General features: G+C 40.5%; 1 protein-coding gene across 17 annotated transcripts in view; it reads right to left on the bottom strand.

The window, feature by feature from the left end:
* The window catches only part of LOC110260036 (uncharacterized), a 69241-nt gene extending 44005 nt beyond the window's left edge, over window positions 1-25236 (bottom strand). For 5 of the 17 annotated variants that reach the window (XR_002342788.2, XR_014842291.1, XR_014842285.1 and 2 more), the window contains exon 1: window positions 14201-14639. The gene's annotated coding sequence lies outside the window, so the exon portion shown is untranslated. Of the gene's footprint in view, window positions 1-13537; window positions 13587-13853; window positions 14007-14200; window positions 14640-15089; window positions 15199-17031; window positions 17143-25012 lie in introns of those variants that run through there. The other 12 variants (XR_014842290.1, XR_014842297.1, XR_014842298.1 and 9 more) reach the window with 8 other exon arrangements.
* Window positions 25237-25921: the final 685 nt, after the last annotated feature.

Here is a 25921-nt window from a genome sequence, read left to right as displayed (position 1 = left end):
AAAGTCTGATGCCCTGAAGGAGATTCCAACCAATGCCCACCAAATTCCTAAAACAGAGACTCATTAGGACCTGCCAACCCCTTTCCAATACCCTGATCCTTCCCATTCTGTAGCCTAAAGGAGAATAGCAGTTTGTGCAGGACTTACGAGCTGTGAATGAGGCCGTCAACCCTATTCACCCTCTGGTGCCAAACCCATACACCCTTCTCAGCCAAGTGCCTGGGAGCACTCAGTATTTCTCTGTTTAGAACCTCAAAGATACATTTTTCTGTATTCCCCTATATCCAGACTTCCACTACCTTTTTGCTTTTGAATGGAGGAAACTTGACCCCTTGGAAACTAACCAATATACTTGCTTCTGCAGGGCTTTTGGGACAGCCCTCATGTTTTTGCAAACTCATTAGCAAGGTAACTGAGCCTTAAGAAGGGAATTCTACTACAACATGTTGATGATTTATTGATAAGTAGTGAGGCCAAGTAAGATTCAGATCAAAATACTGTTAGGGTCCTAAATTTCATGGCAAAAAAAAATATTCAAGGATATAAATTCTTTCCAACCAAGTCTCACATCTCAAAGCAACTGGTTCAATATTTAGAATGTGTTTTGACCCCACAGGCACAAGCCCTGGCCATAGACAGAAAAACAGCAATTAGTGCATTACCATCTCCAATCTGTGTTCTGTTGTATCTTGATTCCAAATTATGGCCTTGTATCAAATCCCCTATATGAGACTCTTAAGAGAGAAGGGAACCCCTTCAATAGGATAGTGACCACCAGTGGGCCTTTGAGACTCTAAAGAGCAAGTTGAGCAAAGCACCAGCACTGGAGCTTCCAAACTTGAGTAGGCTCTTTACCCAATGAGTTCACAGAGGGTCAGGGATAGTGCTAGGAGTCCTAACCCAAAAGCTGGTACTGGATCATAAACCAGTGGCTTACTTTTCCAAACAATTGGACTTAGTGGCTCTGAGATGGCCAAGCTGCCTGAGGGCAGTAGCAGTCACAGCTCTAGTGGTCAGTGAGGCTTCTAAGCTCGCCCAGGATGACACTGATATACTAACCCTTCACCAGGTACAATCTGCGCTGAAGTCAAAGGACATCATTGGTTGACTGGAGGAAGGATAACAAGGTATCAGACCTCTTAATGGATACCCCCGACTTTATAGCAAAGATGTGCCAAACACTAAACCCAGCAATTCTGCTTCCAACTGTCGAAAGTGGAGACTTATTGCATCAGTGTATAGAGACCATAGAATGAACTTACTCCAGCAGGTCTGATCTTCTAGACAAGCCTCTTGAAGCTTGAATGGCTTACTGATGGAAGAATTTTTAAAGAAATGGGAACTTGAAAGGCAGGGTATGCCATAGTTAGTCTAAATAAGGTCATAGAACCCAAGGCCCTGTCACCTGACTTTGGCCCAGAAGGCAGAACTAATTGCATTAACGAGAACTTTGCAATTAGGGAAAGGTAAGAAATGAACTAGTTTTGCTGATTCTAAATGTGATTTCCATGTGCTACACATGCTGCCTTTTAGAAACAAAGAGGAACGTTAACCACTAGAAATTACTACATCAAACATAAAGATTTGATTCTGATTCTTTTAGAAGCAGTGATCCACTATAGGGCCATCAGAGGGATGGGTCTTTTGTGAGCCAGGAAAACAGCAAAGCTGACCAAACCACAAAACAAGCAGCTCAAATGCAGGCACCTGATCAAGTTAATGGCCTAGTGATTAGCTACCCTGAACTCCCTAGCCTCCCCCAGTATTCCCTACAGCAACAACAAAAATGCTGAGAAATGGGACTATGACAAAGGAGGCACAGGCTGGTATAAAAAGGATGACAGGTTCTAACCCCTAAGGCCCAACAATGGAAGCTCATGAAGAGCTTACATGATGCCACCCACTATGGGAGGGATACACTATGGGACTTGATGCAAAAGGCCTTTTCAGGGAATGGGCTTAAAAGAATAGTAAAATTAGTAATGTTTGCGTATGATTTACGTGCCCATAATAACCCACAGCCCCATCCAATCCCTTCTCCATTACTTAGGCCAATTCAATGCGAAGGGACACATCTAGGGGAATGCCGGCAGACACATTTCACCCAAAATACCCCCATGATCAAGATATAAATATCGTCTTGATTTATTGATCCTTTCATGGGCTTAGTCAAAACCTTCCCCACCCAATCTGAAAAGGCTATGAAAGTCTCTAAGTCTCTTTAAAAAAAAATAATTCTTCAGTTTGGACTTTCAAAGTTCCTCCAGAGCAATAACGGGCCTTCATTTATAGCCAGATCACACAGGAACTCACCAGGGCCCTAAGGGATAGACTATAAGCTACATACCTCTTGCACTCCCAGATTTCTGGAAGGTAGAGGAAAGAACCATACTTTAAAGAAAACCTTAGCAAAGCTCTGCCAAGAAAACCATGAACCCTGGACCAGTTTGCTTCCTATTCTACTCCTTGGGGTCTGCGTAGCCCCAGGAGTGGTCTGCAGCTTAGCCCCTTTGAAATACCTATGGGAGGCCTTTCCTTACTACTGACGTTCTACTAGATGAGGTGATCCAGGCCCTGAGATGTATTATTACTCTATAATAAGTTCAGAAGGAAACCCAGGACTATGCCCACAAGGCACTACCAGCTTCTACTAGAAATACAGAGGATGAAGTTCCTTCACCAATAAATCCTGGGGACCAAGTCCTTCTTAAAACCTGGAAAGAGGGGTCCCCCAAAGACCAAGCTATAGCCCATAAATGCATGGATAATGTACTTCATAGAAGAGTACACTATAGGGATAAGATGGAATTTCATCTAGAGCAGAACCACTCTAGCCCACCATCAAACCTGGAAGGCACTAAGAAGAACCTTAACAGGGACAGGGCTGGCTATAGGGTTGGCAGATGCATAGGAAGGCTACACCTATCATGAAGCAACAGTAAGACAGCTTGGTTATATAATAGAACAGATGGGAAAAGCCTTAATGAGACTTAACACCTCTCTTGTTTCTTTGGCTAATGTAGGTCTTGACAATTGTCTAGCTCTTGATTACCTTTTGGCAGAACAAGGTGGAGTTTGTACAATAATTATTATTGCCTGCTGCACCCTAATTAATGTGCTAGGACACGAAGTTAATATTAAGGAAACATACACCCAGGAAGGCTGAATTCATGATTTTAGCAGCAGTGATATCACCTCCACTGCCTGGTCAACATTTAGAAGAAGCCCTCTCAAAGTTAACCAGGTTCCTTTCCTCTCTAGGCCCTTTAAAGGCTATTGTTGTTGTTCTCCTTTTTGGCCTTGGGTTGTTTAGCCTTTTGGTTAAGTTTGTGTCTTCAAGGTTCAGTTTTAGGTAAAAGTCATACTGGCTCAAGGAATTCACCCCATGCCAGTGGAGGGTGACCCAGATCCCTACCAATCTGTGGAAAAATCAATGAGAAATTTCTACACCTCTAGGGTAAGCTAAGGTCTATGGTCCCTGACCAGCAGGAAGAAGTTTCAGAAGAAGAAATCTTCAGCACCTTACCCCTTAAGAATAAGGATGTGGAATCTCTCAGGGAGGAATGAGACAGGCTGGGACCTGAGGCCCTTTGCTGCAGTAAGCACCTGGACAAACGTCTCCTCAAGCAACAAAATACAAAGAAACTCTAAGAGACTAAAAATAACTGCATACCTGTGCAGTTGGGGCAAAATATAGACAAGATACAAAATGACTAAAACAACCAACTGCCACTTCTGCAGAGCCAGGAGCAAAGAAAGGCACACACCTCCACCAAAGGGGAAGGCAAATTACCTAAGCCACCCATCTGGCCCAACCCTTGGACTCATAACTACCCTCACCTGATATAAGGAACCAGCTCGTCCTCTCTGCAGAGCAAGGAAGCAGGGAAGACTATCACTTGTTTTTGCTCCCTCCTGCTGCAGCTGGGGCCCCAGTAAAACTTTGCCTGAACTTTCCTGTCTGGCATTTCTATCAATTTCTACTGATTAAGGAGGCCAAGAGCCCTGGACAATAACAAGATGAATGGATAAAGATGTGATATATATATACACACATATACACACACACACGTATATATATACATGTGTATATATATATACATACGTATATATATATATACACACACACACACATACATACACATACACACACATACAATAGGCTATTACTCAGCCATAAAAAAGAATGAGATATTGCCATCTGTGGCAACATGGATGGACCTAGAGATTACCATACTAAATGAAGTCTGACAGAGAAAGACAAATATTATGATATTGCTTATATGTGGAATCTAAAAACATGCAAGTGAACTTACAAAAGAGAAAGACTCATAGAAAACAAAGTTATAGTTACCAAAGGGAAGAAGTGAGGACAAATGAATTAGGAATAGGAGATTAACAAATACACACTAATACATATAAAATAGATGAACAAGGATTTGCTATAGAGCACAAATAACTATTACAATATCTCAAAATTACCTATAATGGAAAAGAATCTTAAAATATATATGTGTAACTAAATCACTTGGCTGTACACCTGAAACTAACAATATTGTAAATCATCTGTACTTCAATTAAAAATAAAAATGAAGCAGAAATGAATCCAACTAGCATCCATGAGGACTCAGGTTTGATCCCTGGCTTCACTCAGAGGGTTAAGGATCTGGTGTTGCTGTGAGCTATGGTGTAGGTTGCAGATGCGGCTTTGATCCTGTGTTGCTGTGGTGTAGGCCGGCAGCTGTAGCTCCGATTGGACCCCTAGCCTGGGAACCTCCATACGCCATGGGTGCAGCCTTAAAAAGCAAAAATAAATAAATAAATATTTTTTAAAAAGTAAAAGAATAAAAATGGACATAGGACCTGAATAGACATTTTTCCAAAGAAGAAATGCAGACTGACAACAGGCGCATGAAAAGATGCTCAACATCATTAATCATTAGGGAAATGTAAATCAAAATCATGAGATATCACTTCACACCTGTCAGAATGGCTGTCATCAAAAAGAACACAAATAACAATCATTGGAGAGGATAAAGAGAAAAGGGAACCCTCGTATTCTGTTGATGGGAATGTAAACTAGTGCAGATACTTGGAAAACAGTATGGAGATTTCTCAAAATTAAAAATAAAACCACTGGGAATTCCCATTATGGCTCAATGGTAATGAACCCAACTAGTATCCATGAGGACACGGGTTCAATCTCTGGCCTTGCACAGTGGGTTAAGGATCTGGCATTTGCTGTGGTGTAGGCTGGCAGCTACAGCTCAGATCTGACACCTAGCCTGGGAACTTGCCTATGCCGCGAGTGCAGACCTAAAAAGAAAAAATAGAATAAAATAAAAATAAAACTATCATATGACTCAGTAATTGCACACTTGGGTATATATTCCCAAAAAACCCAAACACTTATTTGAAAAGACACATGCACCCCAATGTTCCTAGCAGCATTATTTACAGTGACCAAGATATGGAAGCAACCTAAGTGTTCATCAACAGATGAACAGATGATGATGTGCTGTATATAAAATAGAATACTCAGCCATAAAAGAGAAGGAAATGTTGCCACTTGCAAAAATTTGGATGAACTTGGAGGGTATTATGCAAAGTGAAATTAAGTTAGAAAAAGATTAACACTGTATGACACCATGTATAAGTGGAATCTAAAAACACAATAAACTGGGAAATTTAACAAAAAGAATCAGACTCACAAAGAAAACAAAATAGTGGTTACTAGTGGGGAGAGGATTAAGTACAAATTATTATGTATAAAATAAGCCGCAAATTTTTTATAACAGTTATAAAGCATGAACTTAAAAAATTGTGAATTACTATACTGTATCCCTATAACTTACATAATATTGTACAACTGTAACTTTAAAAATAGCTTAAATTAAAAAAAAACAAAAATTAAGAGGATCAAGATGACAGAGGATTAAGACATGGAATTTACCTTCTCCCACAAAAACATCACAACCAAAAAAAAACACCCATCTACATGTAGAACAATTCTCACATACTAACTACCGAACAATGACAGAAGACCTCAGATTTCCAAAAAGGGCAAGAAAATCTCTATACAACTGGGTAGAACAAAAAGAAGAAGGAAAAAAAGAGAGAGAGAAGAGAAAAAAGAACCAGGATAGGACCAGCATTCCTGAGAGGGAGCTATGAAACAGGAAAGGAATCCTCACCCTGGGAGGCCACCTAAATGACAGGGATATCAGCTGGGATGGAAGATGAGCCCCAAAGCCTCAGAGCAAAGTGCAGCAGCCTATCTAAGAAGAGTAAAGCAGAGGGAGCTGCAGAGAACATTGGTACCACCACTGAGTGCACCACAGCCTGAGACCCTTGGGCTGGTTCTGGCACTAAGAGGGCTACAGAGGCTGTGTGGAAACAGCCCTAGTAGGGTATCTGGCTAGCAGTGGGCTATCAGTGCACCACTCACTGGGAAGTGGAGCACCACCAGAGACCTGGGCCCTCAGGAGAAACAAGACAGCATTGTTGGAGAGTGTGAGAGGAGGGCGGCAGAACCGCCATGGAAACTTCTTTTTCTCAATACATGTGAGGGTTCTCAGGTGGCAGGGCAGCTCTTGCAGGGGCTACGGGGGTAGTTGCAAACCACCACAGTCATCTTGGAATCCTGACGTGGGCACAGACTGCTACCACTAAGAGTCCCTTGAACAGACACAACCTGTGGCACCAGTCACCTCAGAGGCCCTGCCAAGGAGCGCCCTGCAACAGAGTACCTCCATAGCCCTCACCTCATTGGGAACACACATGCCTCTCTGTCAAAGGCTCTGGGTACTGCCACTCCTTTCCTGAGGGTCACTGTCACTACCAAGGGCCCTGTAATCAAGAGTAGCCTACTGCCCACACCTCCCCATGAGTCCCTGACACTGCCAAGTGCTGGGTGACCAGGCACCACCTACAGTTGCTGCCCATTGTCACCACCTCCCTAGAAGCACAAGCAGACCATATACCTTTACACCCCCATCAAGGGGAGAAGAGCCTACACGCACTAAGGCAAAAGATAGCAGGCAGCCAAACCAAAATCAGCCCTCATGGCCAAAAAAAAAAATAGTAAGTTCTCACAAGCTACCCAGGGATGCTCCCAAACATAAATAGGCCTCCAAGACTACAACTGTTTTCCCTAAACTCACATAGTAAGAAAAATATAAGCAAAATGAAGAGGCACAGGAACCATCCCCAGTTAAAAGAACAGGATAATTCCCCTGAAGGAACAAACAATAAGTGACTTGGAAGATAGAATAATGGAACTCACCCAATCAGGACAGCAGACAGAAAACCAAATGAAAAAAAATGAAAGCAATATAAGATCTATGGGATAATATAAAGCATGCCAATCTACATATAATAGGAATTCCAGAAGGAGAAGAAAAAGAAAAGGGGGGTTAAAAATATATTTGAAGAAATTAGGGCTGAAAAATTTCCAATTCTAAAGAAGGAATGAGATATCTAGATACAGGAAGCAAAGAGGGCCTCAAACAAGTTGAACCCAAACAGACCTACACCAAGACATGTTATAATAAAAATGGCAAAAGTTAAAAATAAGGAGATGATTCTAAAGGCAGCAAGAGAAAAAGAGGTAATTACAAGGGAACATCCATAAGGCTACCAGGTGATTTCTCTATAGAAACGCTACAGGCTATAAGTGAGTAGCAAGAAATACTCAAAGTTCTAAAAGGGAAAAATTTGCAACCTAGAATGCTTTACCTAGCAAGATTATTTAAAATAGTAGAAATAAAGAATTTCTCCAACAAGCAAAAACTAAAAGAATAGAACAACACTAAACCCATTCTAAAAGAAATATTGAAAGGTCTCCTCTGAACAGGAAAGAAGATACAGGATGGAGAAGCACCAAAATATATATGACAAATACTAGTGGACATAAAAGAAGAAACTGATGGGAATAAAAAAATGAGTAGGAGACTAACACCCCACTCACATCAATGCAAAGATTCTCTAGACAGAAAATCAACAAGGCAACAGAGATGCTAAATGACACAAAAGAATGGTCAGAATTAGTTATTTTCAGGACATTACCTCAAAAAAAAAAAAAAACCCATAAGAATATACATTCTTTTCAGGTGCACATGGAACATTTCTCTAGGATTGACCGCATACTGGGCCACAAAAGTAACTAACCTCAACCAATTTAAGAGTATAGAAATTATTTTAAGCATCTTCTCTGACAATAATGGTATGAAAACTAGAAGTCAACTACAGGAAAAAGAAAATGTGAAAAAACTGACTACATGGAGACTAAACAACATTCTACTGCAAAATGAATGGGTCAACAAGTAAAGAAAAAAGGAAATTAAACACCTTGAGAAAAATGACAATGAAAACACAACCATTCAGTATCTATGGCCAGACTCACCAAGAAGAGAACCCAAATAAAACAAGAAATGAGAAAGTAGAAATCTCAACTGACACTGCAGAAATACAAAAGGCCATAAGGGAATACTATAAACAACTGTATGCCAACAAATTAGACAATCTAGAAGAAATGGACAACTTTCTAGAGACATACAGCCCATCAAAACTGAGTCAAAAAAGATCATTTAAACAGACCCGTCATTAGAAATGAAATTAAATATGTAATAGAAATACTCCCTACAAAAGTTCAGGACCAGATGGCTTCACAGGCAATTTCCACCAAACATACAAAGAAGAACTTATGCCCATCCTCCTTGAACTTTTCCCAAATATTGAAGAAGGAACACTCCCAAAGACATTCTGTGAAGCCACCATCACCTTAATACTGAAACCAAAGAAACTACCAAAAAAGATAATTATAGGCCATTATCTTTGATGAATATAGACGCAAAAATTCTCAACAAAATTTTAGCCAGTGGAATCCAACAACGCATAAAAAAGATCATATACCACGACCAAGTGGGATTCATCCCAAGTTCACAAGGAAGGTTCACCACAGCCACCATACCCAGATCAGTCAATGTCATACACCACATTAAGAAAAAGTCTAAAACCACATGATCTCAATAGTTTCAAAAAAAGCATCTGATAAAGTCTGACATCTGTTATTGAATAAAAACTCTTACCAAAGTGGGTATAGAGTGAACATACTTTAACACAATAAAAGCCATTTATGACAAACCCACAGCCAATATAAAACTCAACAAAGAAAAGCTGAAAGCCTTCCTACTAAAATCTGGAAGAAGACAAGGATGCCCAGTCTCACCACTTTTTTAATTCAATGTCATATCAGAAGTCCTAGCCACAACATCTGATAAACAAAAGAAATAAAAAGTATTCAAACTGGAAGAGAAGAGGTAAAATTGTCATTACATGCAGATGACATGATACTATACATGGAAAACCCTAATAACTCCACACAAAAACTTCTTTAACTGATGAAGGAATTCAACAAAGTAGCAGGATACAAGATTAACATTCAGAAATTGGTTGCATTTCTGTATACTAACAATGAAATATTAGAAAAGGAATATAAAAATACCTTTTAAAATCACACCTCCAAAAATTAGATACCTAGGAATAAACCTGACCAAAGAGGTGGAAGAACATATATTCTTATATGTTGAGAACTATAAAGCATAATCAAGGAAATTAAAGAGGATTCAAAGAGATGGAAAGATATCCCATGCTCCTGGATTGGAAGAATATCATTAAAGTGGCCATACTGCCCAAATTTAAAGTGATCCCTATCAAATTACCATGACATTTTTCACAGAACCAGAACAAACAATCCAAAAATTTTATATGGAACCATGAAAGAACCAGAATTGCCAAAGCAATCCTGGGGGAGGTGGGGGAGGAAAAAAAAGAAAAATAAAAAAACACCAAGGAGGAGGCCTAACTCACCCAGACCTGAAACAATACTACAAAGCTAGAGTAATCAAGATAGTCTGGGGAGTTCCCATTGTGGCTTGGTGGTTTATGAATTCAACCAATATCCATGAGGATGCAGGTTCAATCCCTGGCCTTGCTCAGTGGGCTAAGGATCTGGCATTGCTGTGGCTGTGGTGCAGGCCAGCAGCTGCAGTTCTGATTCAAACCCTAGCCTTGGAATTTCCATATGCCGCAGGTGCAGCCCTAAAAAGAAAAAAAAAAAAAAAAAGACAGTTTGGTACTGGTACAAAAACAGCTACGTGGATAGACCAAACAGAATAGAGAGCCCAGCAATAAACCCAGACACCGATGACGAATTTTTGACAAAGGAGGCAAGAATATAAAATGGGAAAAAGTCTCTTCAGTAAGTGGTGCTGGGAAAACTGGACAGGTGCATGTAAATCAATGAAACTAGAACATACATTCATACCATGCACAAAAATAAACTCAAAATGGCTTAAGGATTTAAACATAAGACAAGGTACCATATAACTCCTAGAAGAGAACATAGGCAAAACGGTCTCTGACATCAACCATAAAAATGTTTTCTTAGGTCAGTCGCTCAAGGCAACAGATATAAAAACAAAAATAAACCAATGGGACCTAATCAAACTCACAAGCTTTTGCACATCAAAGGAAACCATTTTTAAAAAATCAAAAAGAACATACAGAATGGGAGAAAATAGTTACCAATGATGCAACTGACAAGGGCTTAATCTCAGAAATCTACAAACAGCTCATACAACAGCATAAAAACAAAAAATCCAATTGAAAAATGGTCAGAAGACTTAAACAGACATCTCTCCAAAGAAGATATATGGATGTCCAGTAGTCACATGAAAAAATGCTCAACATGACTAATTATTAGATAAATGCAAATCAAAACTACAATGAGGAATCACTTCACACTGGTAAAATGGCTATCATTAATAAGTCTACAAATAACAAATGCTGGAGAGGCTATGGAGAAAAGGGAACCATCCCACACTGTTGGTGGGAAGGTAAGTTAGTACAACCACTATGGAAAACAGTACGGAGATTCCTCAGAAAACTAAAATATAGAACTACCATATGAACCAGCAGTTTCACTGTGGGACATATATGTGGACAAAACTACAAAAAGATACATGCACCCCTATGTTCACGTGAACTATTCATAACAGCCAAGACATGGAAACAACGTAAATGTCCATCAACAGATGAATGGATTAAGAAGAGATGTGGTACATATAGACAATGGAATTACTACTTAACCATAAAAAAGAACAAAATAATGCCATTTGTAACATGGGTGCAACTGAAGAGTCTCATACTAAGTGAGGTAAACCATAAAAACAAATACCCTATAATTTCACTTATATGTGGAATCTAAAATATAGCCTAGATGAAACTATCCATAGAACAGAAACAGACTCAGAGCAAAGGAGAACAGACTGGTTGTTGCCAGGGATGAGAGGGGAGGGAGTGGGATGGACTGGGAGTTTGGGGTTGGTAGATGCAAACTGTTGCATTTGGCATGGGTAAGCAATGAGGTCCTACTGTATAACACAGGGAATTATATCCTGTCTCTTGGGATGCACCACGATTAAAGATGACATGGGAGGGGGGAATATATATATATATATGTATGACTGGGTCATTTTGCTGTGCAGCAGAAATTGGCACAACGTTTTAATCAACTCTAATAAAAAGAAAAACACAAAAAATAAAAAATTAAATATTAAATGTAATGTTTAATAGGACACAAAAGGCTGTTTTACTTAGCATAAAATTTAAGTTAAATCATACATAAGCCAGAATGACTTTCACATACATCATTATTTGAAATTTTCTTCTGTCAGTTCATACCACCAATTTATTTCAGAATTTTACCATAGTTGACCTACAATGCTATGTCAGTTTCAGGTGTACAGCAATGTGAATTAGCCACACATATACACAGCCATTCTTTCCCACACAGTTCACCACAGAATTGAGAAGACTCCCTGCACTACACAGCAGGTCCCCATCAGTCAGTCATCTACTCTGTATATAACAGCATCATACCCCCAATTTTTTTCCCCGTTTATTCATTAATTCAAGTATAGTTGACATACAATGTTCTGTTAGTTTCTGGTGTATCACACAACAGTTTGCTAATTTTAGATTACACACTGTTATTATCTAATATTGACTGTATTTCTGGTGCTATATATTACATCCTTGTGACTTTCATAATTAGCAGTTTTTATTTCTTAATTTCCTTCACCTATTAAGCCCCTTCTCTGTCTCCTCCCCAATACTTCTTCTATTCAGAGGGATAAGAAACCCAGGATTTGATTCCAAAATAACAATAGGCTGCCCTTCAGAGAAACATGCTCTGTTATTGCTTTCAAGAGTTCTGGTATGTTTTTTCCAATATGGGACAATACCCAAATATTTAAGAGGGCTGAGAAATCTGTGCCTTTTTCTTGAACTATAGCCTCATTCAAGCAAAAAGTTGAATTCTTTTGACAAAGTCAAAACTGTATTTTGATTTGAGGTGTCCTTTGCCTTACTAGCAATCAGAGTATCATTCACAAACTGAAGTAGGGCTTCTGTTTGTTAGTTTTTTTTTTTTTTTTTTTTTGGTCTTTTTTGTCTTTTCTGGGGCCTCACCTGTGGCACATGGAGGTTCCCAGGCTAGGGGTTGAATCAGAACTGTAGCCACCAGCCTACACCAGAGCCACAGCAACTCAGGATCCGAGCCACATCTGCAACCTATACCACAGATCACGGCAACACTGGATCCTTAACCCACTGAGCAAGGCCAGGGATCAAACCCTCAACCTCATGGTTCCTAGTTGGATTCGTTAACTACTGGGCCACGAAGGGAACTCCAGGGCTCCCTCTTTTAATTAAGGGTCCCTAAAATCTTTTGGCAGGATTTCTCCAAATATTATAAGTGAATTTTTAAATCCATGAAGTACTGTATTGCAGTACTGTTTAACTTTTGTATCTAGATCTTTCCATTTGAAAGCAAAAAACTTCTGGGATTCAAAACTCAAGGAGATAGATATGGCATCCTTCAAATCCAATATGGTAAACCAACAAAAATCTCCAGACAGAATAGTGAGCAGAGCATATGGATTAGGGACTAGTGGATGAATATCTTCTAGAATTTCATTATTTACTCTTAAGTCCTGCACAAACTGATATTCATCTGGCACATGTGGAGCCCAGGCTCCAGCACCAGCAACAAAAGAGCAGCAACACCATCGTATAAGGTAGAAGAAGGGCCTTCAGAGAGTTCAACTAAAATAATAGCAAGTCATCCTCCTCCTCCTTAGAATCAAGCAAATCAGGTTTGCCTTTCCTTGCTTTTGAATCATAATCTTACATTTTCTTTGCACAAGTTTATTCTGATGCAATAAACATACAAGACTATATATATACATAAGGTATTTCATCCCATTTTTCTTCCCATTTACAAAGTAGGTCTAGATGCAAAACTGTACTGGAATATAAATTCCATTTGTAGACCATTTTGCTTCAGAGCCTAAAGATACAGTAGCCATGCAGTGTTACCAAAAAAATACCCTATTTTTCTTTTCCCCAGATTCATCACTGAGAGTTCCTGAATTTGAGAAAGCAGCCTAGGATGTGAATTAATGTTTCCCACCTTAAAGGAGTTTGCTTTCAGGAGGTTGCAGCAACAAAATCTTTCTGATGGTCTCAGCCATGGTTACCAAGAAGTTCAACCCCCAATAGCCAGTTCTTAACAATTAAGACAATGAGTCATAAATGGCCATGTCCAAACAAGCCCAAATCCAAAAACCAGAGTCCCAAGCCTTTAACCCAGGTACCAACTACCTCAACAGCTGTAAACTTTTATACTATTTGCCAAAATCCCACCAGGTGGGCCTCCAACCCACCATTTCGTCAGGATTGCAAAAACAATCTAGAAATAGGTACATTTCTTTAACAAGTTTACTCACCCAAAAGGTGTGTTTCAAACCCAGCCCCCAAGGCCGTTTGTTTCTTAGCTGCAAGGGCAAACTAAATGCAGAAGTTCAGGAGTTCCCATCGGGGCTCAGCAGTTATGGAACCCAACTAGTATCCATGAGGATGCCGGTCGGTCCCTGGCCTTGCTCAGTGGGTTAAGGATCCAGCCTTGCCGCAAGCTGTGGTGCAGATCGCAGATGCGACTCGGATCCCCGCGTTGCTATGGCTGTGGCTTACGCTGGTGGCTACAGCTCTCATTGAACACCCTAGCCTGGGAACGTCCATATGCCATAGGTGTGGCCCTAAAAAGCTAAAAAAAAAAAATGAAGTTCAAGGGTACCTCGCTTGGGGGACGTCAAGAATAGTCCTGGAATGAATGTACCTTGCAGCTGCTTGGTTCATCCACAGACTCTCAGAACCTGCAAGGGGCCGACAAGCAAGAATTCCATCTAGACCTCCCTCCAGAGCTTGCCCTTGCCAAACCCAGGCTCATTTTTCCCGATGCATAGCAAGCCAAAATACTGAAATGCACAGGTTTTCGGCAAAGAGAGGGCTTATTTGCAAGGAAGCCAAGCAAGGAGATTGGAGGACAAATCTCCCATCTGCCCCCCAGAAAGTAAGGGCTCAGGATACTCAGAAGTGGTGAGCGTGGGTTGAGCCTGGAGACTTGTGATTGGAAAAAGTTGGGGAATCATGGTCATCATCTTTGCGCAGGCGTAAGTACGCTGTGCTACAGGCCTTCAAAAGGTCGCTGGGTAGCTGTTTGAGCATGCCCAGTTGAAGGGTGGGTACTTCCCGTCCTGTCTTAACCAGGTCAGCTGAATTGGACACAGCTGACTCCCAATTTCTAGAAAACTCAGGCAAACATTGTTTAGGATACCTAGTGGTTGGAGAACATGCAAATCTTGAGGCAACAATTAAAACGATAATGATTAATAAAGGCAAGTTACAGGTGAAATGGGTATAACTAATGGCAACCTTCGGTTTCATAACAAGCTTTCACCTGTCTTTGAGAGTGCAGGACAGCCGTCACTGGAGGAGTAATAGTTATCTTCCCAGGCATTTATGAAGAGAATTTTTCTTTTTTTATAGATGACTCTGAGCATAACTAGAACATGCTGTGCTTTCTTGTTGGTTGAGAAAAAAAACAGAATGTTTAATAGGGCTCTGATTATCCTGATCTCCTCCCCACGTGCCCCCCCCAACCCCCTCCACACATACATACTTACATAAGAATTCACTGAAGCCTGCATGAGAACTCGGAATTTCCCCCAAAAAATGTCTTTGAAGCCAGGCACATTCAAAGTGTGATCCTTAGATCAGTTGTTTTTCCCGAGTGAGCTTTAGAAAGGCAGAATTGCAGGCCTACAGACAAGATTCCCCACGTGATTCCTCTGCATATCAAATTTTCAGAAGCACTGTTTTAAAGAGGCGGGCTGTTTTGTTTGGCTGTATGTTGAAATCACTTGGAGAGCTTGAAAAACTGACAGCCCTATTTCCAGAAATCCTGATTTAATTGGCTTGGGGTGCAGTGGGATTCTTGGAATTGTCACTCTTGATACGAGACACGGCCCTGTGGGGTTCCTGGGTACAAGATCCTTTCTGTGTCCCACATTTCTTGTTCTTAGGAAACGGGCCTCATTCAGCCACCATGACCTTCCCTGAGTTCCTAGGGACAGGTTCAGACAGTTGCTGATCAGAGAAGGAAGGGAATGCAAAGACAAGGGAGGAACAGTCAAGCAACAATAGTACAGCCTTGGGGCAGGAACCTGGTTCCCTCTCAAGGAAAAAGGAATACACATAATAATATAGGCATCTTATACACCTAAGAGAAAAGTTATATTCCTTATGCTTCTTTTAGAAATGAATAAAATTGAACAGCTTAGAGTCCTTCCTTGTCCTTCTCCCTGACTTAATTGCACCCTAAACACCACTGCCTGTAAGCTAAAGATTAGGCACCTTGAGCATAATTGCCTGTGGGTTAAAGGTTATTAGCACATGCCTTGTTTGTTCTCTTCTTTGATCAATATGCCCTTTTCACAAGTACTGTTTTTCTAGGCAGTAACCCAAGCCAGCATCATGAACATCTCCTGACTCCAGCTTTGATGCCTAAAATGCCCCCAAAGAAAGAAGACTGCATGTTTGTCCCAATCCTGATTCCTATCTGAAAACCAGTTTTTCTCCTTTTTACTATAGAACTCCTAGCAATTCTTTCTGAGGGGGGTGGGGGCACAGTCTTTAAGGTATTAGCCTGCTGTGACCCTCCTTTGCCTGGCAAAGCAATACAGCTATTTTTTTCTTCTTTACCTAAAAATCTGTCTCTGCCTTTTAATTCGGTACCAGCAGACAGAGGATGAATTCCAGCAGAACGCTTTGAAAATTTTTCCTTATCTGTAAAATAAGAACAGTACCACCTGCTCTTACTACCTCACAAGAATGTAGAGGGGTCAAAATAAGATCATATTAAAAAACTTTACAAACCAGGAAGCATCGTGTACAGGTAAGGAATGATTATTCATTGCCCCACGTCCCTAAACACTTAAAACCTGGATTCTTCTACATGATCCTTTTACTACTGCAAAGAATGTATCTGGGTTCCTTCTTCTCTTTGCCCTTCCCAGTGCTTTCCTCCAAACCTGAGGCCTCCTTTGGATACACTTTCATTTAAACTCTCCAGATCTCCAGGATCTGGAGACCCTCCTCCTTGCCCAAGCACTGAAATAACTTTCTGGAGAAAACTGCTGCAGTAGAGCATCAGAAACAAAAAGATTTTGGAGGGGAAAACTAGAAAAATTATATGTAAATTTAGGAATTAACTAAACCTTCTTTAAAGGGGTGGGGCCTGGGGTTTTGGAGGCAGAATCAGTGTTAGAAGATGTGGGAGAGAAGGGAATTGACTGCAGAACAAAACGGCCTCTGCTGCACAAATTAGTTCAGTGTCATTTGAGACACAGTTTAAAGTCTTAAATGTTCAAGGTTTTCTTGGATCCTCTCTTCTTTGGATAAGTGTGACCACACTGACCTGCATAACGTCAAGCATACCTGAGACTTTCTTCTCCCACTCCCAATGGGATCCTGAGACACAGCCGGGCCCCTAGGAGGGAGGCCCTGTCATCAGTGTAGCCGAGTCCTGGTGACTCAGTGGAAACAAGCCAAAAGCCCTTCACCTACCATCCAGTCACACACAGCTGACAGGAAGACAATTCCCTAGTAGGGTGGTAGCCTGAGAGCACCCAACCTGCATTTCCTGGCATACCCTTCTTCCTAGAAAGGCCATGGCACTGAGCAGGAAGCTGTAGGAAAAATAAAGGGTTGACTATGAAAGCAGTCAAAGCATTCAATCCAATGCCATTCATGGTTTTCGAGCCCTAACTGCAAAACAGCTTTGCGGGATAAGGGCTGGGACACCGTGGACTAATTTCAATTTGGGACGTTATAATTTAAAGAGCTTTGCAGTCTCTACAGATTGTCTGAAGCGTAAAGTTTCTCCAAAGTCTTCCCAGCCTGATATGGATGGGGCAGAAGCTCATTTCTCGAGGGATATCACCAATCCCTTCATCCTCAAAGCCTTCCCCACCTTCTCTTCATTCGTCCTCTGGACCAGTGCTGTCCCATAGAACTTCCGGCCATGGTGGGAAGGTTCTATCTGAGCCATCCTGTGTGATAGCCACTAGCCACATGTGATCATGGAGGACTTGAAAAGTAGTTAGTATAATCAAGGAAATGAGTTTTAGATATTATCTCCTTTTTAATTTTTTTGTCCATGGCCATGGCATGCAGAAGTTCCCAAGCCAGGGATCAAATCCGAGACACAGAAATGACAACACCAAATCCCTAACTGCTAGGCCACCAGGGAACTCCAGACTTTATCTACTTTGAATGAAATTGTAAAAGCCACATGTGGCTGATATGGACAGCATAGCCCCAGGATCTGACTGTTCACCAGTCCTCATACTTCCTGGTGATCCATTCTCTCCCAAGTACCTCGCCCAGCCTGGTTCCCCAGTGAAGTCCTAGGTAGAAAGCTGTTCATGGCAAAGAACACAACATCTTTGCGGCTGTAACTGTCCTCCACAGGAAATTCGTAATCATTGTTTAAGAAAAACGACAAATGAACTCATATGAATCACCCTGTCTTACCTTCAGAGATAATCACACGCAGTTCATTTTTGCCAAATAAAAGAAATCATTTTTGCCAAAGCAGCACAGAGAGGCAAGAGGAGGAATATGGAGCCCTGAACCCTGGAGAAAGAGAGCCAGAGATACCCGCCAAGACAGAGAATACTCCATCTCTAGCCCCCTAGCCTTCATTGCTATAATTTCGGTGTTCTCCAGGTGTGAGTCCCAAACAGGCGTGTCAAGCATCACCTGGGAATTTCTTGGAAATGCAAATATTCAGTTTTACCCTATACCTACTGGATCAGAAACTCTGCAGTTACAACCCAGCAATCTGTTTTAGCAAATACTCCAGAAAATTCTAAGGCATGATAAAGTTTGAGAACCCCTGCCATAAATAACCAGCGGCCCACTAGGCTCCAGAAATCACAGAACTTCCTTCAGGAAGATGCTACCCTCAATGCCCTCCCAGATACCGATATTGAGATAAGAGCTCAGTTTCATTCTCTTTCTCATACTTCCGTTCCCCAGCCCACCAGCTTTTCTCCCAGTGAACCAGCCTAAGCTTCACCCCTCGGAGTGGGCCCAAAATAAATGCCTCCTTTCTGAGCACCTCACCCAATAGGTATTTACTTACTGATGCTCTACTAAAGCACTCCACTAATTATTTTTCATACAGTTCACATTTAATCATCTTAAAAACCCTGTAACCTAAGTATTAAGAGGTGTTGCTGGAGATGGCAGTTACCAGCTCATGAGAGCTAGTTGTGCATATCTATTCCCAACTCACTGGTGGCTGGAAATTGGCCAGGGTGAGAGTATTTACACCACAGAAACTGGCAAACGGAGAGCTGATGGTTAAACATTTACCAGTGCACCACTGAATGATCCTTTCCTATAAGTGAGGGAAACAGGATCAACGAAGTTGAGTTGGCCAAGCTTGCACATACAGGAATTCTAACCCAGGTCTTGTAACTCCTAGACCCGCCTGTTTTTGTTACAAGGCTCTTCTGGTGATACCTGAGTTTGTTTCAGTCAAGTAGGGGGCATCCAGAAGGCACCAGGCTCAAAGTACCCTGTGTAGGGCTCCATAGATTCAAAGGGATAAGATTAGATGGGGAGACAGGGGGTTGTATTAATTAGATTACAATGAAGTTACTACACCTTTGGGGATGGTCCTAACTATTTTTCAAATCATTCCCCTTTAACAAAGTCCTTTAAGTTTAAGGTTTTCTTGGCTTTCCTGTCTTAGAAAAACTGGCCACACTGACCTACAGCCATCTTAAGTTTAATTGGGGATTTGATCTCCCATCTCGAACAGGATCTTGAGAGTAAATTGAATGTGTAGATCAATTTGGAGAGCAAATGTCAATAATATTAAGTCTTCCAAACCATGAACCTGGGTTGTCTTTCCATTTATTTAAATCTTCTTTAATTTCTTTCAACAATTTTCTGTAGTTTTCAGAATATAAACTGTACATTATTGTTAAACTTATTCCTAAATATTTTGTTCTTTTGATGCTACTGTAAATGGAATGGTTTTCTTAATTTCGCTTCCAGTTTACTTATTGATCCTGTGTAAAAATACAACTGCGTTTTAAATATTGACATATTGATCTTAGTGGCCCCACTCCCAGCAAGGCGCTTTCTACCACACCTGCATTACCCATTCCTTTCTATGCCGTCTCTTTCCAGTCTCCTTTTGTAAACATTAAACCTGCTACTTATCGTTCCCTTGTTCTGTGTCGAGCCTGTTGTCTAAATTTCATGAAAGCCCTACTCCATCTCCATGTTATAGATGAGGAACTGTGGCTGGGAAAGGTTAAAGAAAGACCCAGGATTCCACAACAAATAATACTCAGAGCATCAGCTGAGTTCCCAGCCCATACTCCCGACCACCATACTGGATTTCCCACAGTCTTACATAGTCTTACTTGGCAAGAAAATATATACTTTTCAGTATAGTACAGGAAATTAAAATGGATGTAAGGAGTTCCTTCTGTGGTACAGTGGGTTAAGAAACTAACTGTAGCAGCTTGGGTGGCTGCAAAGGCATGGGTTCATCCCCTCCTGGCACAGTGGGTTAAAAGATCTGGTGTTGCTACAGCGGCAGCTCAGATTCAAGCCCTGGCTTGGGAACTTTCATATGCAGTAAGCGTGGCCGTTAAAAAAAAAAGAAAAAAAAAAGATTGTAGAGGAGATTCTCCTGCAGAAAATTTCAAGGCAAGTCTTTATCAGACTCCTGATTACTTAGTAATGACTCTCGTCACAGAAGCTGAAACACTATGTCAGGCTCAAGTGCATATATCTTATCCCATTCATTCTTTCCTTCATTGACTCAGTGAAGATTTACTGGGCAGCATGCTGGGTGCTAGGGTCTAGCCACGATCTTATAAACAAGAGTCCTATCTTCATGGAACTTCCATTCTAGTGAGGAGACAATAATATCAAGATATTATACCATGTTAGTAAACTCTGCAGAGGGAGGAGAATGGAGGAAGGCTATCCTATGTAACAGCAAGAAAGGCATCTCCTGGGATTATATTTGAGGAAAGGCCTCATTGAAGTAAGGGCAGGAAAGGCCTGCAGATATCTTGGGGAAGGAAGTCCTCTGTTTTAGAGCAGGTACACAGAAACAAGGTGGGGGTGGCTGGAGTAGAAGAAGCATGGATAGGGCAGCAGGTGATGCCTGCAGAGAAGCAGAGGGAAGCCTGGTCCTGTAAGGATTATAGGCCAGGGTAAGAAAGTTTCCCTACAGCCCAAGATTTTTTAAAAATTCCTTCAACCTTTAAGCATCTCAACTTTTCAGCCATTCCCAGACTCAAATGTCCTTAAATGGTGAATAGTTTTTCTACTACTCAGAAGCCAACTCCTCTTCCTCTCTGTAGGGGTGATCCCTGCTGGTTCCTTCCCTTGTGGCTTTAATAGTTCCAGACAGATTATTCTGAGCTATAAAAATCCCAGAGCCTCCTAAGGCACATGCAGAACAGGATGTCACGTTGCTCCTGAGCCCCAGGTGGAATGTCCCGCTCTCGGAAGACAAAACAGCCCTTTCCTCTCACCATTTGAAGCCCAAAGAGCAAAAGCACAAGATCCTCCTCTGGAAGCAGCAAGGGGTGGGCACTGGGAAACATGCTCAGCGGGTTCATTTCAGCCCCTTTCCTTTGAGACAAGAAGTTCCTACCAGGTGGGATCCCAGGGGGTGTTGGTACTGGACAAGGTTCATGCCGCCCCCACTGGTGAGCAGGGAGCAGATGGAAAGCGATTGAAAGTCGGGGGAATGATATGTATAGAGCTTTCCCTCATAGCAGAATTGGAGAGGCACTAATTAGCCTCTGCTAAGACTTTAATGACTGAAGGGAACTGCCAATATTTCATTTATTCAATAAACATTTGTTAAATGCTTCTTTTTTACCAGGCATTGTGCTTGACCCTGGGAATTTGGAAATGAATATTGTAATGTTGGATGCCAAAGCTAACTCAGAAGGCAAATGTGAGCCCAGCTAACCATACTACAACCAGATAAATAACCCAGTGGAAGCTAGTGTTACAGGGACAGGGAGGAGCCAATTGATTCTGCCTGGCTTTGGGAGTGGAGTGGAATCGGATAGAAACCCTAGGGAGAAGATGAAATCATTGGAACTGTATGGGTCTTAGATCTCTCTAGGAAAAAGAAAAGGAAACAACAACCTTTACCTGGGCTTCCTGAGAGCACTGGACTTGGTATCCTAGAATACCTACTTGATCTAATTTCTTGCTGCTTCACAGCCAGCTCTGAGATCTTGAACAAGACTACATCTCTTGTAACTTTTATTTTTTCATCAGTAAAGAGAACTCTGTGGTGTCTATGTCAAAGATTATCTAATTCTTTGATTTCCTTTCATTAAATATCCTCTCTTTCCCAGCCTGATTTCTTAGTCTTGTTAGGTGTGATCATATCAATGAGTCACTGCTTTAGAATGGCTTAACCCATCTCAGGAAAAATCTCTGGAAAGCTGGGTGTTTCTGTGTTCCCCAGATGCATAAAAATAGGTGTTCAGTGCTCTAACAATACATGGGCATTCTGCAGATTAGAGCTTCAACATTTGGGAGACTGGACATGAAGATTTATTACATTCTAAACCGAGGGGCATTGACAAGAAATTTCAACTTCACGTTTGCCAATATGAAAAACGAACAGCTTTTTAAATACAATTTTAAATGTCTTATGGAGTTCCCGTCATGGCTCAATGGCTCTGACTAGCATCCACGAGGATGAAGGTTCAATCCCTGGCGTCACTCAGTGGGTTAAGGATCTGGCATTACCCTGAGCTGTGGTGTAGGATGCAGACATGGCTCAGATCCTGCGTTGCTGTGGCTATGGTGTAGGCCTGCAGCTACAGCTCCGATTAGGCACCTAGCCTGGGAACCTCCATATGCTGTGGGTACGGCCCTTAAAAAAAAAAAAAAAAAAAATTAAATGTCTTAAATTTCTGAATGATTTTTAGAAAATATAAAAATTTTTAGCTATCTATTTGTGTAAATTTTTCACCGAAAGTGTTAAGAATCTGAGACATCAAACTAAAAGTCTTGATCAGAAAATGCAGGTGGTCATTTAAAAGACAAAACAATAATTGGGTCACTTTGATATATAGCAGAAATTGAGAGAACATTGTAAATCAACAATAATTTTAAAAATATTTTTTAAAGATAAAGTTTGCAGATACAAGCTCAGGTTTCTCAATAAACCTTTTAAAAACATTTTATTTGGAAAAGTTAGGAAATTTTTCAATACATAATATTATACCTGCTACTTCATTTTAAAAAAATATTTCTTAAAATTATATGAATAGTGTAAAGAAATTTTAATGAATTTTTTTCCAGCAAGCTCCATGTAGAGACTTCAGATTTCTTCCCTCTTACCCCACTGTGCCAAATAAATATCCGTGGAATAGGCTTTTTACCATCATGTGAAAAACACCAAGCATCATTAGTTCAAGATATATGCCTGTAGTTTGAAAGTGACCATTTTATTTAATAGTCATTCTTTCCCCCACTGATCTGCAGGGACAGCTCTGACATAGAACAAGTTCCCACTACAGATGGCTCTTTGTCTGAGCTTCCTGTTCAATTCCATCACTTTTGCTTTATCTCTACAGCTATATCAACATTTTTCATTATAGCTGTTTCTTAAACCCGTCTTTTTTTTTTTTTTTTTTTTTGCCACTTGTAGAAATTTAGCCTGATACTATCATTTATTTATTTATTTTTAAACCCATCATTTTTGGTAAGGTCAATTCCTCCACCTTTTATTTTAGAAGAATTTTCACCTTTGCTTTTTTTTTTAAATTAATAGACTTTGTTTTTGAACAGTTTTATATTTATTGAAAAACTGAGAGAGAGGACAAAGGGTTCTTGTTGACTGAACTAGTTAAGACCTCCAGTATAATATGGTAGGGTAGTGAGAGTAGTCACCCTGATTTGAAAGAAAATCTTTTTTACTGTCACTCTATTTAATATGATATATGCTTAAGTCTTTTTATGTATGTCTTTTATCTGGTGAATGTTCCTTTCTATTCCTAATTTGCTAGAGGGCTTAATATGAATATAAATGTTGAATTTTATTGAATTATTTTGCAGCTGAAGAAAATATTCCTTTTGGTTTTATTGCCTGCAGAAACCTCATGCCACTTAAGAATAAACCTCTAAGTGTGACACATGACTAAACTGGCCTCTGGGAGGAATAATCACACAGCGGGTCATCCAAGAAACCCAGGTCACATGGGATTGTAAAATTTTTCATTGAGCGATTGAGATAATAAAATCTTTGATTCCCCCTGTAAGCAGGCATCTAAGTTAGCCAACCACTAGAAATTATAACCTGATTTCTCAAACAGTATATAACTCCAAGTACATATTTGGTGCAGAATTAAAACTGTGAGTATATTGTATTTCCAGAGGGACTCGTCTAGGAAGCCTTCAGTTCAGAGGCATAAAAACAGCCAATGCAGTGCCCTAGCATCTAGGAAATAAAGTTTCTTTGCACACATCCTCCCCGCCATATCTCCCAATAAAGCAAATTAAAGATGAAAGGGCCAAAAATGTAGAGAGGGAGTAAGGAAGGGAGGAGTAGAAAACAGGAAGACAATAGCAACAAGGAGATGTCCTAATGAAAAGAGCACAGAGACACCAGCATCACAGCAAAGTGGGTATAGTCTATCTAAGAGACAATGGAGACAGGGCTATAATGTTAGTGCCGAGTGTTTGCACTAGAATCTGTTAATTTTTTTTTTCTGTTGTTTACTGTATACAGTCAGCCCTCCATGTCCACAGGTTCTGCATCCTGGGATTCAAAAGTCAAATGTTCTGGGACACAGAAACCACGGATATGGAGGGCCAATAATCCCATGCCATTTTATATAAGGACTTTGAGCATCTGGGGAAGCCCTGGAACCAATCCCTGATGAAAGTACCAATATTCAGTGAAATATCTACTTTTACTACGAGTGTGAAATGGGCGTTCTATCATATTTATTTTCTTGCTGTGTGTTTTATACCAAGTTTTGACTGACTCCTTTGGCTTCTATCTAGGAAATTGTTCTTATGTCTTCTGTTTGGCTACTTGATTTGTATTAGTTTTTGTAAAAATATATTTGAATTTATGTCATGCTGTTATTAATTTCTGGTTTCTAGTATTTGTTAGAAAGGTGTATTGACATCTATTTACAGTATTCCATGTAGGATATGGGATTTCATTTACCAGTTAGTTGGTTTTGTTTCACAGCCTGCTTGGTACCAAAAGTCACTGATATATTTCTTTTTAGCTGTATGTATTTATATTTATTTCAGGGTTAGTAGAATATTCTTGCATAATCACAACCAATGCTTTTCACCTGGACTTCTGTATCTAGAATACTATATCTACAGAACCCTTTTAAAAATCTCTTTAAAACAAATGAAATGAAAACCCTTTCAACTTTTTCCTCCATATTTCTCTCTACCAAATTTCCTTGTAAAACTGGTATTTGTTATGTTCCAATAAACAATATATATTTACCTTTTATTGGATGCCAACTGCTTGCTTTGGTCTTCACGTTCTTATGAATTATGTAAGTAGAACTTGCACAGCCTTCTCTGGAGGTGGTTTGAGGAAGTTCGGGGGTGTTTTTGTTTTGGGTTTTTTTGGTCTGGTCCAGTCCCTGGAAGCCAGCTTCTCAAGCCAGTGGGCCCAAGCAAAGCCCTGTGGTTGCCTGAGCCCCTACCCATTGGCGCCTCTACAATGGACGACAAACCTGCAGGAGAAAGGAAACAGATCTGGGCGCTGTTTGTTTTCAGTGTCAAGGAATGACATCACTGCCAGAGATTATGACTTTGGACAAGCTGGTGGGTGGGCTTGGATTTACAACACAGAAAGGTCAAACTTTGGTTAACAGGCTACATCATTAGTGCACAGGGAACACTGTATGTGAGTTTTAAAAGTAGGAAACATCAACACTTTTATGAACTTTGTGTAAACTCGATGGTGTTTGTTAAGGCCAAAAAGTGTGCTTTATATAAAACTTACATGATATGCTTGGGCCAATTTTTTTCTTTTACTCTAAAGCCGGTGATAACAATTTTTTTTTCTTCTCTAGTAGGCAAAGGCTCTTGCTCAATGAAAATCAATGAATTGAGCTTTGGATAATTCCCTTTTTTATTTCCATGAGATGGCAACAGTCAAGATAGGAGTTCACAGTTATAGGAGCACAGATAAAAAGTGACTTGAAAATGTCCAACAGGAACTGAAAGGTGAATCAGTGATATTTACTATAAGGGTGTGTAAAGGAGGCGAGCTAGGGAGATCAGGGCAGGGGGTTGGGCTGTCATCAGAACAAAGGCTTTAACAGATCAGATTCTCCCCACAGAGCAATGACTGTACTAATCATCAGTGAAATATTTACTTTGACTATGTGGAAACTGGATGCCA

Source organism: Sus scrofa, chromosome 3 (assembly GCF_054392235.1).
Source record: "Sus scrofa isolate SSC_HxYL_T2T_F1_AM1 chromosome 3, Sscrofa_HxYL_maternal_Yorkshire_Landrace_v2.0, whole genome shotgun sequence".
NCBI classification, from domain to species: domain Eukaryota; kingdom Metazoa; phylum Chordata; class Mammalia; order Artiodactyla; family Suidae; genus Sus; species Sus scrofa.
The sequence above is the reverse complement of the archived record's forward strand: the minus strand, read 5'-3'. Positions and strand labels throughout refer to the sequence as shown.